This window comes from Zingiber officinale, chromosome 9B (genome assembly GCF_018446385.1).
Source record: "Zingiber officinale cultivar Zhangliang chromosome 9B, Zo_v1.1, whole genome shotgun sequence".
In the NCBI taxonomy this organism is placed as follows: Eukaryota; Viridiplantae; Streptophyta; class Magnoliopsida; order Zingiberales; family Zingiberaceae; genus Zingiber; species Zingiber officinale.
This window is the reverse complement of record NC_056003.1, coordinates 32,493,864-32,512,920: the sequence shown is the minus strand read 5'-3', so window position 1 is coordinate 32,512,920 and position 19,057 is coordinate 32,493,864. Positions and strand designations below refer to the sequence as shown.

At 39.2% G+C, this 19,057-nt stretch overlaps 1 non-coding gene across 1 annotated transcript; it reads right to left on the bottom strand.

The window, feature by feature from the left end:
* Positions 1-3,079: 3,079 nt before the first annotated feature.
* Positions 3,080-3,185, bottom strand: LOC122025835. Its single transcript, XR_006123861.1, has one exon. It is a non-coding gene; the product is annotated as a small nucleolar RNA R71 (small nucleolar RNA).
* Positions 3,186-19,057: the final 15,872 nt, after the last annotated feature.

Sequence of the window (19,057 nt, the reverse complement as noted above, 5' to 3'; positions counted from 1 at the left end):
CAAGAAAGGTTTTCTACCTTTTAGACATGGAGTAGCTTTATCTAAAGAGATGTCTCTGAAGACATAAAAGGAGATAGAGGACATGAAGGCAGTTCCTTATGCTTCGACTGTATGAAGCCTAATGTATGCTATGTTGTGCACGAGATCGAATATCTGTTTTGCCGTGGGCATGGTTAGCAGATATCAAAGTAACCTTGGACAAGGACATTGGACTGTTGTAAAGCATATATTAAAGTACCTGAGAGGGACTAGAGATTATATGCTAATTTACCAAGCAGATGATTTTCTCTCTGTGGGATACAAGGATTCTGACTTCTAATCAGATAGGGACAATAGTAAGTCTACATCTGGCTATGTGTTTACTTTAGGAGGTGGAGCCATTGCATGGAGGAGTGTTAAGCAGAAATGTGTTTCTGACTCAACCATGGAAGCTGAGTATGTGGCAACCTCTGAGGCAGCCAAAGAAGCTGTGTGGCTCAGGAACTTGATGGGCGTAGATTATATATCTTTGTTTAGCATGTTTTTACGCACATATACATAATTTGCACATGCTTTGTTTACGTATTTTCGTACTTCCAGCTTTCCTTTTAGCATATTTACTCTTTTTGTTCAGAGATATGCTTTTGTGCATTTTCTGTACACATGAGTCGAATTTGGTGAAGGTTTCATGTTCAAAGGCTAAATCTGCAAGCAAAGCAAAGGAGGAGGCATCATTCCTGAACCTCACATGGCCCAACCATGGAGAGTTGCCCAGGCCGTGTGGAGATTTTGGCCGTGTAGCTGTAGCAAGAAAGGAAGATGGCTGGGCCGTGTGAACCTCACACGGCCGTGCCAAGATTTGAAGTCAAATGGAGCCAGGCCGTGTACACCACACGACCATGTAAGATTTCTAGAGACCAGGGAAGCTTTGGTCGTGTACACCACACGGTCGTGCAGGGTTTCCAGTGAGCAAGAGGGCTTTGGCCGTGTACACCACACGGTCGTGCCAGGTTTCCAAAGGCAAAAGCAGTCCAGGCCGTGTAGATCTACACGACCATGCAAGGGGGGTCATGGAAGATGCATGTCACGGCCGTGTACCACACATGGCCGTGTAAGGATGGCAGAGAAGGGAATGGCTTTGGCTATGTGAACCTCACACGACCGTGCCTCGGGGCTGTGTGGCGCCCAAACCTCACCTCTATATAAAGCCTCCTTCATGTTTTGAGAGGGGATCTTTTCCCCTTTTGGGGGGAACCAATATTTGGAGCGTTCCTCACCATTCTTGGAGGGATTTTCGGCGATCTAAGGGCGGATCTTCACTAAATTGACTCTGAGAAAGTAAGGATTGGATACGAAGACATTCTTCTTTGTAGATAAGTTTTCTTTCTCTCTTTTCTTGGATTTAAGGGGATTAAGAATGCTTGTAATCTTCTTTTCTTCGGGTTTCTTTCCTTGTTTTATGGAGTAGATTTCTTGTTCTAGGATGGAGGGAGTAATTGTAAGGATGATTTGATGTAAAACTCTTGTGGATTTGCCAATTTTCCATTTCTATGATTTTGCCCTGTTTTGTATCTATTTGATCTTGTGTGGATTGTTGTGTTTGGACCTAATTACCATGCTTGATTGAATGTTTGGATATCTTGTGGATCTTGTAGAGATTGTACCTCATTCGATTTTCTGAGGGACATTCGTGACAGGAACATGCCCGTGTAAGGACATTTGAGGGATGGTCTTGAGGGTGAAATAGGGTTATTCAAGGGGGTAGGATAGATTGTATGTGTTTGTATATTATATCTTGATGCGGTTGAGGAGAGATGAATTCTATGTTGATTTTCCGAGGGACGCACGTGACAGGCAAGCCCGTGTAAGGACAACATAGATTCATTCCAAATTGATAACATTTAGGTATAGATTTCAGTCCTAGGCCAGTTGTCTATTGCAAGAGGGAACCGACAACCTTCTACAAATAATGGACAATTGAGAAATAATATTTGGTAGATCATTTACATGGAACAATCCTTACAAAGAAACCAAAACTCCTAGAACATTCCCTTTATCGTTGTCCTTATTCTTGTTTCTTATTCTTTCATTTTTTATCTTATTTTTCATAGTTTTACTTTACACTTGTCAACCCATTGATTAGTTGTTTAGCTAACTCGCGTTGAGACATCTTTAGTGCTTATTCCAGTCCCTGTGGATACGATATCTTTTATTATTATTTACGACATTTCCGTACACTTGCGGAGGTCAACAAGGTTTTGGCGTCGTTGCCGGGGACTGCGCTAAAACATTAGAGATTATCAATTGAGTTAGACTAAACATAACATAACTTTTCTTTTCATTAGCATAGTTGTAACTAATCTTTAGAATTCTATTTTCATAATTTTTTCTTGTATAACATTTTACTTCTTGTCAATTCTTTTTGTTGCAATTCTAATTCTGCATTTTTGATTTCTAACAGTCTAGTCTAACTTTTCTCTGTTTTTCTTTTGATTTAGTTTCTTTCTTCTTTTTCTTTTGTAAACATATCTTGCAATCTTTAGCATATGGATTATTCTAGATATTTTTCTTTTTTCTTTTATCTTTTCTTTCTTGTTTTCATTATGCACTTTCTTTTTTACAATTTAAATTCTGCATTTTCTTTCTTGTTTTTCATATTGCATTTTATTTCTTGTATTTGATTCTTCATTTTATAATTTTTTTTCTTGAATATCCATGAGCACTAACATGTCAAGCAGACCCATGAGAAATTTTTCTACACCCTTTTCTGCAAGATTTTTATCTCCCATTGTGCAACCTCAAATTGAAGCAAAAAGTTTCCAACTAGATCCAGAGTTAATTTTCATGATACAAGGTCACAAATTTGGAGGAGAAGTATCAGAAAGTCCTTATCTGCATCTTGAAACATTTTTAGAGATTTGTGATATGGTGAAATGTGAAGGAGTGTCAGCAGATGCAGTTCGATTGATGGTATTTCCTTTCAGTATCAAGGATAAAGCAAGGACTTGGTTATATTCTCTCCATCCTTAAAGTATCACAAGTTGGGAGCAATTGGAGAAGCAATTTCTGAATCATTTTTTCCCTCCAAGCAGAACAGTGTATATGAGGAATTGTATAACAAATTTTGCTCAGACATATGGAGAATCATTGTTTGAAGCATGGGATAGATTCAAGAGTCTTCAAAGATAGTGCCCTCATCATGGTTTTGAAAAATGGTTGATTCTGCACATATTCTATGGGGGAATTTCTTTCTCAGACAAGAGTTTATTGGATTCATCAGCTGGAGGTTCTTTTTTGGACAAAAGTGTAGATGAAGCATATATGTTAATTGATCAAGTGGCATTGAACCTCCAAGAATGGTTGAATATAAGTTGGATGAAATCTCCCTCAAACATTCAAGGAGTGCAAGCCATAAATGCTATAGAGTCTGTCAAACAAATTGTAACTCAACCATCTATCAGTTTTGAAAATCACAAGTCACAGAACGACGAGTTCAAACATTTAGGGGCAAAGATTGAAAGTATTGTTTCAAATTGGTTTAAAGAAGATCCTTCTCCTTCGTAGACAAGATCTAGTGAAAAGTGTGATGATGTTGGGTTGAGAATTGAAAAAAAATCATGAAGAACTTCTGAAGAAGGACATGTTTAGAATTGAGGAGAAGAATAATAGAAGACCACATGAACACAGTTCCATTATTCCAGGAGGTTCCCAAATGCCACAAGTACCTTTCCCTCAATGATTGATCATACCAACACTAGATAAACAAGTTGAATCTCCTCCACAAGCTAAAAGGGAATATGGGAAATTAGAAGTACCTTTCCCAAGACCTTCACTAAGGGTTCCTTTTCCACAAAGGTTAGTGGGGGTCAATGAGAACAATGACTTTAAAAAATTCTATGACACTAGTAAGGTTGAGTGCAAATTTTTAAAGGTATATGAAGATGAAGACTCTTCAGATGAGGATTTTATTGATAATGCAATGGTGAATAAGTTTTCAGATCTACCTCCAAATTTTATAGGGTATTATAGTGACATCGAACTTTTAGATGATAAATGTGATGTGGTAGATCAACTTAAAACTGCAAGTGAAGTTATTGATTCTCTTGTTATTGATTCTCCTATTGAGGATATAGATGTTGGTTTATTTTTTGATGTATATGTTGATGATGATGTTTAGGAAGAATGTGTAGGGAGTTGTGTTGTGGAAGCAGCATCTCAAGAATCACCTCCTTTGTCCACACAATCCTTGGATGTTGTAAGAGTTGCAAGGATTGAGCATGTTGTGGACCAATGTGTAGGGACTCATGTAGATATGGTTGAGTCTCAAGAATCACCATCATTGATATCATCAACACCTGAGCCAGAGCCAGAACCATCATTTGATTCAGAGGAAGTCACATCTACATGTTTAGAAATTTCAGGTATTTCTCAGCAAAGTAAGGTTAGTATTTCTTGTGATCTTTTGGAAAATTTTATAGAGGTACCTATCATTGAGTTTGTTGGATGTGATTCAGTTTTTATTTCTTATTCTGCTTATCTTAATATGGTTATGACTCTATCTTATCTAATATGTTTGTGGGAGATTTATATTTTCTTTGCATGTGCAGATTTCACTTGGGCTAATAATTGGAAGCTCAATCTGAATCGTCTTCGACCACTCGAAAGAACTTTAAAGAAGACGAAGATGGAGAGAGCGATACTTCTTTTTTTAACTCCTATATTGAAAGCTCCCTCCATAATAAGAGCCCTTGGTAGGAGGGTGTTGAAATATCTTACCCCTCCAAGAGCAAGATTTAGATGAATCTAATGAGGTGGTCGAGCTAATGATTTTAAACAAGCGCTTCTTGGGAGGCAACCCAAGTTCATTTCCCTTATTTTCTTTTATGTCTTTAGTTCTCTCTTTATAATAAACATGTATCCTCTACTTAATTTTTCTTGTCTATCTTATTGTGGAGGAATGTGAGTATTGGATGGAGGAGTATCTTTAAAAACATGAATGTCAACCATTTGGAGCTCATCACTTGGTAACTTCTCTTAAAATCTCCTCCACATTGTTTTTAGTTTTCATTGGGACAATGAAAAGTTTAAGTCTGGGGGGATGCATTAGATGCATTTGATTTGCTTTGTTTGTTTTTTTTTTTGCTTATGTCTTGCATTTTGTTTTGATTTTTTGTGGCATACATCTTCAGAACATCAAAGTCCATTTTTATATTTTCTTGTCTTAAAGCAAATTGTTAGCACGTTCTTTATCTTGATTCATGATATTGTAAATGATGATAGTATGTTTAGTGTACTTCTTTTCTCTATCTTGAGTAGCATGAATTGAGCTAAGTATCAATTAGAAATAAGTTTTAGTCATGGCCTAACCTTAAGGATCTTACTTTCACTACACTTTGACTTGATGCTTGAATAGTTGATATCATTGAAATAGTCATGATTCATCCTATTTGTTTAATACTTGGTTTCCATGGTGATTTCTCAAACTTCATTTTGGTTCCTAGATGAGGCTCGAATCTTGAAAAACTCATTTGAAAAAAATCAAAATATCCCAACTTATGTGCCTATAAACTCTCATGTGTTTAAAAAGGTGCATGATGAAAAAAAAGAAAAAAAAAGAGTGTGAAAAAAAGGGATATAAAAACAGTTGTCGTGAGTGGAAACTAGAAAGTCACCCCTTTGAAACCGAGTTAGGTTACTGGGGAAATGACTTCTATGGTTCTCCCGATATCGAGCACGCCTTTGTGACCTTGGGTTGATTGAGAAATATGAACCAAGTGTGTGGCAGGTAAGTGTCTATCACCGGAAACATTAGGAACTCAAATTGGATGACGACTTGACTAGGATAAAGATTGAAACTTGAAGGGTTTTGAGTTACTTATTTGCACCGTGTGTTGGGTTCTTCGGGCCACGAAAACCGCTTTTTCGCGTCGCGGAAACCCCAAGTCACCCAAAGCCATGGATCTCGTGCAAAGATTCGTAAACAAAATTATCGAAAAACCTTTTTCTTGTACGAGTTTGTAAAAACTTTAGATCTACAATAAAGTTAAGATCATTACCCTTGTAGCGAAGCCCTTCGCGTTCCCGCTTGTCCAAGATGTCGCCGGATCTCTAGTTGTCAAAGTAGACAACCTCTATATGTATCCACACAGACACAATTAGAAGGAGATGACCAAAACACAAGGTGTGCTAGCACCAATGGAGTGTTCGGCCAAGGAATGGGAGAAGGAGAAGAGAGAGCACCCAAGGGAGAAGAAGAGTGAATGAATCAATTTGAGGAAAATAAAAAAAACCCCTTAGCCATCAAGTGGCCGGCCACTCTAGGAGGTGTAAAACCCCCACATTAATTCCAATTAATGTGGAGACCATTAAGAGTTGTAACCCCCATGAGGTGGCACTCTAGGATGATGTGGATCAACACTATTGGTCCACATCATGCCACCTCACTAAATGACATGGCAACAAGTGTAACCTCCTCATTTAATGTGGGCCGGCCACATTAAATGCTATGGAGGCTTGTAACCTCCATGAGGTGGCACACATTGATGATGTGGAGCAATCCTATTGGTCCACATCTTGCCAACTCACTAGTGATGTGGCAAAAAGTCAAGTCAAACATGACTTTTTCTCTTCCTCTCAAATCAAGTCAAACTTGATCAAATCTCTCTCATGGTTGATCTAATCCAACCATAAGATTCAAGCAAACTTAATATAATGAATCTAATTCATTAAATTAAGTTGATTTAATGAGTCATAATCTAAATTAGACTCATTGAATACATGAATCAACTTGAGTCCAACTCAATTAGCCCAATTTGGATTACTCTTAATCCAATATGATTCATCAAATGAATCTAATCCTCTTGGTTCATCATATGAACCAAATCTCCATCTAATTGTCCTTAGTGTGTGACCCTATAGGTTCTTGTAACATTGGCAATGCACTAAACCCATTTAGGAGCATAAGTAATGAGCGGTATCTAGCAACACATCATTACTACCCAAGTTACAAGAATGTCGAGATCCGACATCACCTTGTGACTACCAATTATGACTCCTCACAAAATATGTGACATTGTCCTTCTATCCTAGACATCTAGATTGATCAATATGAGGCATAGACCGTGTCATCCTCTAATCAATCTAAATCTTGAACTCCAAGTAGACTCACTCGATCAAATGAGCTCAACATCTCATGTTGACTCATTTGGGCATGGCCATGCACTTAGTGGTCTCACTCTATCAAGAATACCGATGTCGCTCCCGTCATATGGGAGGGATAGATCCCATCTACATCACTCACATCCCTCTACATAATTCGTTATATACCCAGTAATCATCTTTATAGTCCACCCAGTTACGGGTGACGTTTGACGAAACCAAAGTACATAACTCCTTATGTAGGGATCCATGGTGACTTCAGGTCTAAGGACTAATAGTCATACTAATAGCCACATGAGAAAGTATATGACACTCATATAACGATCCATGATACTTTCTCATGGCGGGTCATTCAGTATACATTCTCCAATGTATACCCATGTGTCAGCATGATATCTCTATATCCATGACTTGTGAGATCAAGTCATCGAGCTAACCTACATACTAGTCTTATTGCATTAACATTGTCGCTGAATGTTAATACTCGACTAGGAATGATTTAGAGTAGTGTTCCCTATATCATCTCACTATCGATTCAACTAATCGATTGATATAGGTATGAACCTTCTACTCTAGGACGTTACTATACTTATTTTATCTGGCACTAATACAAATAAGCATAATAACCAAAAACCAAATGCCTTAATATATATACATGAATATGATATACATGAGTCCATACAATCATCAAATGATTGGCTCTAGGGCTCTAACTAACAATCTCCCACTAGCACTAGTGCCAATCAGTATAGGCTCTAAGGCCTAATGACCTAGTGTGACCATCATGCTTCCTCTGTGCCAAAGCCTTGGTCAAGGGATCTGCGATGTTAGCCTCTGTAGGTACTCTGCAAATCTTCACATCTCCTCTATCGATAATCTCTCGAATGAGATGGAAGCGCCGTAGTATGTGCTTGGTCCGCTGGTGTGAGCGAGGTTCCTTCGCCTGTGCTATAGCTCCATTGTTGTCACAATAGAGCTGAACTGGATCAGCGATGCTAGGAACCACCCCAAGTTCAGTGATGAACTTGCGGATCCAAACTACCTCCTTTGCTGCCTCTGATGCAGCAATATACTCGGCCTCTGTTGTAGAAACAGCTACTGTGTCCTGCTTCGAACTCTTCCAGCTCACAGCACCACCATTTAAGCAAAACACGAACCTTGACTGCGATCGTTAATCATCCTGATCGGTCTGAAAGCTGGCATCATTGTAACCCTTTACAGTTAGCTCATCATTGCCTCCATATATCAAGAAATATTCTTTAGTCCTTCGTAAGTACTTAAGCATATTCTTAACCGCTATCCAGTGACTTTCACCTGGATCTGACTGGTATCTGCTCGTCATGCTCAAAGCATACGAGACATCAGGTCGAGTACATAGCATTCCGTACATGATCGATCCTATGGCTGAGGCATAAGGGATATGATCCATGCGATCTCTCTCCTCTCTAGAAGAGGGACCTTGAGTCTTCGAAAGACTCACGCCATGTGACATCGGCAGAAATCCCTTCTTGGAATTCTGCATGGCAAACCGAAGGAGTACCTTGTCAATGTATGTACTCTTACTTAGGCCAAGCAATCTCTTAGATCTATCTCTATAGATCTGTATCCCTAGAATGCGGGATGCCTCACCTAAGTCCTTCATTGAGAAGCAACTCCCTAGCCAGGTCTTGACAGACTGAAGCATAGGGATGTCCTTCCCAATGAGTAGTATGTCATCCACATACAATATGAGGAAGACAACTATATCCCCTACAACCTTCTTGTAGACACAAGGCTCATCTTCATTCTTGATGAAACCAAACTGTTTGATTGCATCATCGAATCGAAGATTCCAGCTCCGAGAAGCTTGCTTTAGTCCATAAATGGACCTATGCAGCTTGCATACTCTGCTAGTATGCTGTGGATCTACAAAACCCTCAGGTTGTGTCATGTACACGTCCTCGAGTAGGTTTCCATTCAGAAACGTGATTTTAACATCTATCTGCCATATCTCATAGTCATGGTAGGCTGCAATAGCAAGCATGATCCGAATGGACTTAAACATCGCCACTGGAGAAAAGGTTTCATCATAGTCAATACCATGAATCTGTTTGAAACCTTTAGCTACCAAGCGACCCTTATAGATAAGTCCATCCATGTCAGTCTTTCTCTTAAAGACCCACTTGCACCCAATGGGTTTTACCCCTTCAGGTGGATCAACCAAAGTCCATACTTGGTTAGTGTACATGGATTCCATCTCGGATCTCATGGCTTCTAGCCATTTCTCGGAATCTGGTCTCATCACAGCTTCTTGATAGGTGGTAGGCTCATCCTCTATGAGCACAATGTCATCATGGTCAGACAAGAGAAAAGAGTATCTCTCAGGCTGACGACGTACCCTATCAGACCTACGAAGAGGTATGTCTACTTGAACTGGTTGTTGTTCCTCAACTCCTTGTGGAACATCATCCACAACACTTTGTGGTTCCAGTTCAATTTCCATCGAGGCATCAGTGCTATTGTTCGCATCTTGAACTTCTTCAAGATCGAACGTGCTCCCACTAGTCTTTCTAGAAACAAAGTCCCTTTCTAGAAAGACTCCAGTCTTTGCCACAACAACCTTGTGCTGACTGGGAGTGTAGAAGTAATATCCCTTAGTTTCCTTGGGATATCCGATGAAATAGCACTTGTCGGATTTGGGTCCTAATTTGTCTGAGACTTGACGTCGTACGTAAGCCTCACAGCCCCAAATCCTCATGAAAGACACCTGGGCATCTCTCCCAGTCCATATCCTATATGGTGTCTTTATCACGGCCTTGGATGGAACTCGGTTGAGAATGAAAGCTGCCGTGTCTAGAGCATAGCCCCAAAGGTATGTCGGAAGATCTGTGTGACTCATCATAGATCGTACCATATCTAATAAGGTACGATTCCTCCTTTCGGATACACCATTCCACTGTGGTGTTCCAGGAGGAGTGAGTTGGGATAGAATCTCACACTCAGCTAAATAGTCACGAAACTCATGGCTTAAGTATTCACCACCTCGATCTGATCGAAGTATCTTAATACTCTTGCCAAGCTGGTTCTGTACTTCATTCTTGAATTCTTTGAACTTTTCAAAGGATTCTGACTTATGTGTCATCAAGTACACATAACCGTATCTACTGAAATCATCAGTAAATGTGATGAAGTACCTATAACCGCCTCTAGCAGCGACATTGAAAGGGCCACATACATCACTATGTATGAGTCCTAACAGATCAGTCGCTCTCTCGCTATGCCCACTAAAGGGAGTCTTGGTCATCTTGCCTCGTAGGCATGACTCGCATATCTCATATGATTCTAAATCAAATGAGTCCAGCAAACCATCCTTATGGAGCTGGGATAAGCGCTTGTCATTTATATGACCTAAGCGACAGTGCCAGAGATAGGTGTGGTTCATATCGTTCGATTTGAACCTCTTAGTACTAACGTTATAGATAGAGCTCTCAAGATCTAGAATATAGAGTCCGTTCATCAGAGGTGCACTACAATAGAACATATCGTTTAAATAGACAGAACAACATTTGTTCTTTATTATAAACGAGAATCCTTTCTTGTCCAAACAAGAAACTGATATAATGTTCTTAGTCAATGAAGGAACATAACAATAATCGTCTAACTCTAGTATAAGCCCAGAGGGCAGAGATAGAAAATAAGTCCCTACAGCAACAGCAGCAACCCGTGCTCCATTGCCTACTCGTAGGTCTATCTCGCCCTTTGTCAATGCTCTGCTATTTCTTAGTGCTTGTACATTAGTACAAATGTGCGAAGCACATCCGGTATCTAATACCCACGACGAAGAAATAGAGAGGTTGACTTCTATAACATTTATACCTGAAGTAGAAATATTATTTCTCTTCTTGTTAAGATCTTCCAGGTGTCCTGTGAAGTTCCTCTTCCAGTGCCCTGCTTGTCCTTGATATAATTGACGAAGATGTGCAACCATATCGTAAGCACCCATCAACTCATGTTGCTTCTGAAGCTCAGAGTTCATGGTTGCGAGCATTAGACAGGACACATCTAATGCGTCATCTTGATGCTTCTTGTAAGCATCCCGGTCAGCTCGCGTGGCAGTGGCAGGAGGAGCCTCTGGAATGGGCTGCTCTAGAACGTACAGTTTACGTTCCTGAGTGAGAACTATTCTCAGGTTCCTGTACCAGTCCAGGAAATTTGCTCCGTTGAGCTTGTCCTTCTTAAGGATAGATCGCAGAGAGAAAGTGTTCGTATTCGACGTCATGGTTATCTACAACAGAAAATTTGCAGAAATAAATATCATATTCTTTAAAAATCATTTAATTAGGCCTTTAATTAAATGATGCTCCCACTGAATTCTATAATTCTTGTGGGACAAGATCCACATCATACTAACCCTTGAGTTAGCTTTGGCTAATACGCCCAAGGCTTAGTATGATCGGTAGGTAACGATTACCAATTACATCTCTATGCAACTCTAGTTTATAGAATCAATATCCGCATTTATATTAAAACTCGAGTTAGCTTTGGCTAATACGCCCGAGAGTTAATATAAACGTGATTTTGTCCTACCTTTCCAACTATTGGAAGAATGCCTATAGTTGACTCGATCCAACCGAGTAACTAGGAATACTCAATCTAATTGAGTTTGTATTCACCCATGCGTTGATAGGCGGGACCAAGATTGTCCTTCCGTACCCTACCAAGATAATATGTATTGCTATGCTTTGGCAGATTCAACAATACATGTGATCGAGGTAGTGATAGGTATCACGGCACGGTTAGGCATTAGGGTTGAGTCGATTGAGATCTAATCTAATCGAAAAGGATGCATCTTGTGCACGACTTAGATCTAATCTAATCGCAAGGGTGCATCATGTGCACGACCTAGATCTAATCTAATCGTAAGGCACTAATTAATTAACTACTTATTAAATATGCATCACATACACAAGCAATTAATTAATCTATTTGTGATTTAGTCATGGCCCTACTACGATCTTATCAACCCAATGAGAAGATCGATTGGTCAACCTAGGGTCAACAGCTTCTCCAAGCTCCTCCCTTTGACCACCTTGTGTTGCTCGTGCCCGCCTCGGAACTCCGTCTCGTGTGGACCCTCCACCGCTCCAATTTGTACATTACAATTTGAAACTCGAGTTACATTCGAGTCTAAATCTAATTTACAACCAGAATAAGAGAAAGGCATGACGCGCAGGCCGTGAAAAAAATAAAAATACAGCACACACTATCATATGACGGCACGCAGGCCGTATTATGAATTACAACACAAATCCAATCTTATTGGGTATTTTGGGTCATGACTATCACAAATTAATATATAATTCAAAATTATATATTTTTCATAATTTTTCTGTAATTTTAAAAATAATTTTTACAATTTTTATGAGTAAAATTTCCCGGCGGTCCCGTTTAGCGGTTTCGGGCGCAATCGCGGAACGGATCCCCTTGCGGGGCCCAGGGGCAGCGCCCCTACCCGCGATCTAACCATCGCGAGGGTTCCTTTGCGATCCAACAGCGCCTAAACCCGCTGTCCCAAAACGATTTGGGTCGAGACATTGCCGTTTCGGAAAAATCTTCCCGGCGAGTTCGTTTTTAGCGATTTCGGGTGCAATCGAGGAGCAAATTCCCTTGCGGGGTTAGGGGCAATCCCCCTACCCACGATCTAACCATCGTGAGTTGCTCCTTTGCGATCTAATGGCACCCGGCCCTGCTGTCCCAAACGGATTTGGGGCAAAACGAAGCCGTTTAAAAGAAAACTTTCCGGCTATGGAAAAATTACTCATAAAAACTCTAAAAACTCAATTTTTACAGAAAATCACAGAAGGTATATTTTCATAAAAATACAAACGAACTCGTACAAGTCTTTGCACGTGGCTCGATACCACTGTTGGGTTCGTCGCGTCGCGGAAACCCCGAGTCACCCAAAGCCATGGATCTCGTGCAAAGATTCATAAACAAAATTATCGAAAAACCTTTTCTTGTATGAGTTTGTAAAAACTTTAGATCTACACTAAAGTTAAGATCATTACCCTTGTAGCGAAGCCCTTCTCGTTCCCGCTTGTCCAAGATGTCGCCGGATCTCTAGTTGTCAAAGTAGACAACCTCTATATGTATCCACACAGACACAATTAGAAGGAGATGACCAAAACACAAGGTGTGCTAGCACCAATGGAGTGTTCGGCCAAGGAATGGGAGAAGGAGAAGAGAGAGCACCCAAGGGAGAAGAAGAGTGAATGAATCAATTTGAGAAAAATCAAAAAAACCCCTTAGCCATCAAGTGGCCGGCCACTCTAGGAGGTGTAAAACCCCCACATTAATTCCAATTAATGTGGAGACCATTAAGAGTTGTAACCCCCATGAGGTGGCACTCTAGGATGATGTGGATCAACACTATTGGTCCACATCTTGCCACCTCACTAAATGACATGGCAACAAGTGTAACCTCCTCATTTAATGTGGGCCGGCCACATTAAATGCTATGGAGGCTTGTAACCTCCATGAGGTGGCACACATTGATGATGTGGAGCAATCCTATTGGTCCACATCTTGCCAACTCACTAGTGATGTGGCAAAAAGTCAAGTCAAACATGACTTCTCTCAAATCAAGTCAAACTTGATCAAATCTCTCTCATGGTTGATCTAATCCAACCATATGATTCAAGCCAACTTAATATAATGAATCTAATTCATTAAATTAAGTTGATTTAATGAGTCATAATCTAAATTAGACTCATTGAATACATGAATCAACTTGAGTCCAACTCAATTAGCCCAATTTGGATTACTCTTAATCCAATATGATTCATCAAATGAATCTAATCCTCTTGGTTCATCATATGAACCAAATCTCCATCTAATTGTCCTTAGTGTGTGACCCTATAGGTTCTTGTAACGTTGGCAATGCCCTAAACCCATTTAGGAGCATAAGTAATGAGCGGTATCTAGCAACACATCATTACTACCCAAGTTACAAGAATGTCGAGATCCGACATCACCTTGTGACTACCAATTGTGACTCCTCACAAAATATGTGACATTGTCCTTCTATCCTAGACATCTAGATTGATCAATATGAGGCATAGACCGTGTCATCCTCTAATCAATCTAAATCTTGAACTCCAAGTAGACTCACTCGATCAAATGAGCTCAACATCTAATGTTGACTCATTTGGGCATGGCCATGCACTTAGTGGTCTCACTCTATCAAGAATACCGATGTCGCTCCCGTCATATGGGAGGATAGATCCCATCTACATCACTCACATCCCTCTACATAATTCGTTATATACCCAGTAATCGCCTTTATAGTCCACCCAGTTACGGGTGACGTTTGACGAAACCAAAGTACATAACTCCTTATGTAGGGATCCATGGTGACTTCAGGTCTAAGGACTAATAGTCATACTAATAGCCACATGAGAAAGTATATGACACTCATATAACGATCCATGATACTTTCTCATGGCGGGTCATTCAGTATACATTCTCCAATGTATACCCATGTGTCAGCATGATATCTCTATATCCATGACTTGTGAGATCAAGTCATCGAGCTGACCTACATGCTAGTCTTATTGCATTAACATTGTCCCTGAATGTTAATACTCGACTAGGAATGATTTAGAGTAGTGTTCCTTATATCATCTCACTATCGATTCAACTAATCGATTGATATAGGTATGAACCTTCTACTCTAGGACGTTACTATACTTATTTTATCTGGCACTAATACAAATAAGCATAATAACTAAAAACCAAATGCCTTAATATATATACATGAATATGATATACATGAGTCCATACAATCATCAAATGATTGGCTCTAGGGCTCTAACTAACACCGTGCACAAGAGACTTATGGTTAAGCCATAATAGGTTTATTTCTATGATCATGCTCATTAATGAAACTTGTGGATAGAGTTAGGAGAGTGCATTAAGGATTATGATGCATTGTTGAATACATGAATCATGATTGCGGCATTTTGCTTGAGGACAAGCAAAGGTTTAAGTCTAGGGGTGTGATGTGCATAGATTATATACCTTTGTTTATCATGTTTTTACACACATTCACATACTTTATACATGCTTTATCTACGTATTTTTATACTTCCAGCTTTCCTTTTAGCATATTTACTTTTTTTTATTCAGAGATCTACTTTTGTACATTTTCTATACACAGGAGTCAAATTTGGTGAAGGTTTCATGTTCAAAGGCCAAATTTGCAAGCGAACCAAAGGAGGAGGCATCATTCCTGAACCTCACACGACCCAACCATGGGGAGTTGCCTAGTCCGTGTGGAGATCTTGGTCGTGTACTTGCAGCAGGAAAGGAAGATGGCTTGGTCGTGTGAACCTCACACGGTCGTGCCAAGATTTGAAGCCAAATGGAGCCAGGCCGTGTACACCACATGACCATGTAAGATTTCCAGAGACCAGGGAAGCGTTGGCCATGTACACCACATGACCGTGTAAGGTTTCCAGTGAGCAAGAGGGCTTTGGCCGTGTACACCACACGGTCGTGCCAGGTTTCCAAAGGCAGAAGCAGTCTAGGCCGTGTAGATCTACACGGCCATGCAAGGGGGGTCATGGAAGATGCATGTCACAGCCGTGTACCACACATGGACGTGTAAGGATGGTAGAGAAGGGAATGTCTTTGGTCGTGTGAACCTCACACGGTCATGCCTCGGGGCCGTGTGGCACCCAAACCTCACCTCTCTGTAAAGCCTCCTTTATGTTTTGAGAGGGGATCTTTTCCCCTTTTGGGGGGAAACAAGATTTGGGACATTCCTCACCATTATTGGAGGGATTTCCAGCGATCTAAGGGCGATCTTCACTAAATCAACTCCGGAAAAGCAAGGATTGGATCCTAAGACATTCTTCTTTATAGATAAGTTTTCTTTCTCTCTTTTCTTGGATTTAAGGGGATTAAGAATGCTTGTAATCTTATTTTCTTCGGGTTTCTTTCCTTGTTTAATGGAGTAGATTTCTTGTTCTAGGATGGAGGGAGTAATTATAAGGATGATTTGATGTAAAACTCTTGTGGATTTGCCAATTTTTCATTTCTATGATTTTGCCCTATTTTGTATCTATTTGATCTTGTGTGGATTGTTGTGTTTGGACCTAATTACCATGCTTGATTGAATGTTTGGATATCTTGTGGATCTAGTAGAGATTGTACCTCATTCGATTTTCCGAGGGGCGTTCGTGATAGGAACATGCCCGTGTAATGACGTTTGAGGGATGATCTTGAGGGTGAAATAGGGTTATTCAAGGGGGCAGGATAGATTGTATGTGTTTTTATATTATATCTTGATGCGGTTGAGGAAAGATGAATTCTATGTTGATTATCCGAGGGGCGCACGTGACAGGCAAGCTTGTGTAAGGACAACATAGATTCATTCCAAATTGATCACATTTAGGTATAGATTTCAGTCCTAGGCCGGTTGTCTATTGCAAGAGGGAACCGGCAACCTTCTACAAATAATGGACAATTGAGAAATAAGATTTAGTAGATCATTTACATGGAACAATCCTTATAAAGAAACCAAAACTCCTAGAACATTCCCTTTATCGTTGTCCTTATTCTTGTTTCTTATTCTTTCATTTTCTATCTTACTTTTCATAGTTTTACTTTACACTTGTCAAACCATAGATAAATTATTTAGCTAACTCGCGTTAAGACATCTTTAGTGCTTATTCTAGTCCCTGTGGATACGATATCTTTTATTATTACTTACAACATTTTCATACACTTACGGAGGTCAATAGAACTTCCTAATGGACTTAGATGTGATTCCTAGTTTGCCCAAAATCATCACAATTTATTGTGATAATAGCGGTGCAGTAGCAATCTCGAAGGAACCACGAGCCCATAAGGAAAGTAAACACATAGAGCGCAAGTACCACCTGATACGAGACATCATCAAGCGAGGAGAAGTTGTTGTCTCCAAGATTACATCAGCGGATAACCTGGCAGATCCTTTCACTAAGGCCCTTCCAGAGAAAGCTTTCGATTGGCATGTTGAAGGAATGAGAATCAGATGTATGGCAGCTTTTATGACAACATAGTCTTTTAGTATAAGGAGGAGATTGTTAGAGTGTATACTAAAAGCCTAGCCTTTTGTAAACATTGTATTTTGAAATAAATAATCACATTGGTCAAATGTCAATATTTATCTGCTAAGTGTAGTTGTTCAATTAATTTATATTATAGATAACATGGTGTGTAGTGTCACACATAGAAGATCATGTTATCAATTCCTTATAAATTATAAATATTAGCTCACAACTAAGATGGAAAGGAACAAACCATTAGAATAATCGTAGTGTAATATGATATTAGTTTATCTTAACTATAAAATTACACTAGTACACACTGAGTGTATTGAGCAAGACCATTTAAGGTAAGTTCTTTTTGTACTGACTGAATAAAAGAATAAGACCTTTTGTTATTATGGAAGTGTATGCTCTTAATCCTGATATAATAACAAACACATATATCTAGTATTTATTTCTTTGACTTATCAATGGGTGAGATTTAGTTCGATAAATCAAGAGGCCCGATAAGTTGGGAAATGATATTATTTATAGTGTGTGTTGTTCATTATAGAAGGAAATTGTGTCCTAATAATCTAGGTTGATAATGCCCCCAAGAGGAGCTCATAAGAATTGTCATGTAAACCTGCAGGTGGACTTAGTCCGACATGACGATAAGGTTGAGTTGTACTACTCTTGGACTAAGATATTAATTAAAATGAGTTGTCAGTAACTCACTTAATTAGTGGGCATTCGACATCTTAAGCACAGGGAGACTAACACACTCATAATAAGAAGGAGCCCAAAATGTAATTTGGGATTGGTGCGGTAGTTCAATAATGATTCTTTAGTGGTATGAATTATTATTGATGAAATTAAGTTGTGTGTTCGGGGCGGACACAGGAAGCTTAATTTCATCGGGAGACCAAAACCAATTCCTCCTCTTAGTCCCTATCGTAGCCTCTTATATATAGAGAATTATATCCACCAAATACCCACCTTCTTACCCAACCTTAGGTGGCCGGCCAAGCCAAGCTTGGGGTCCAAGCTTGGGCCGGCCAAAGCTAAAGGGTTGAGCCATTGTGGTGGCCGACCAATGCTTGAAGCTCAAGCTAGGTTGGCCGGCCACAAGAAAATAAAAGGATTTTATTTTTTAAATCTTTTCTTATGTGGATATCATGGTTTTAAAAGAGAGTTTAAAATTTAAATATTTCATTTTATAGCTTTCTACAAAAGATTAAGTGAAAGGTTTGATATATTTCCTTATTTATAGTTAAAAGAAAAATTTTAATTTTTGATAAAACTTTACTTTTTGTAACCATTTAAAAGAGAGTTTTAAAATTAAATCTTTCCTATTATAGTTTCTACAAAAGATTAAGAAAAGATTTGATATATTTCCTTATTTGTAGATTGAGAGGAAGATTTTAATTTTAAAGATAACTTTCTTTTTTGGAAATCATCCACATGTTTTAATAGAGAGATTTTAATTTATAAAATTTCCTTTTATAACCAACCATGAAGGGAAAATTAATAGAGAAATTTTTATTTTAAAAATTTTCGGAAACAAATAAGGAAGTTTTAATTTTGTGTTTAAAACTTGCCTTATTTGGAGCATGTGATGTGGCTGGCCATAGCATGGGTTAAAAGGAATTTTTAATTAAATTTTCCTTATTAACCTATGGCAAGGAATATAAGGAGATTTTAATTATAATTAAATTTTCTTATTTGTCAAGACCAAGTAATATAAAAGAGAGGGTAGAGGTGCCTCACCTCACAACACATATTCTATTATTCCTCTCTCTTTTCTTCCTTGGTGTGGCTGACTCTATTCTCTTCTCCTTTCTTCTTCTTGTGGCTGAACCTCAACA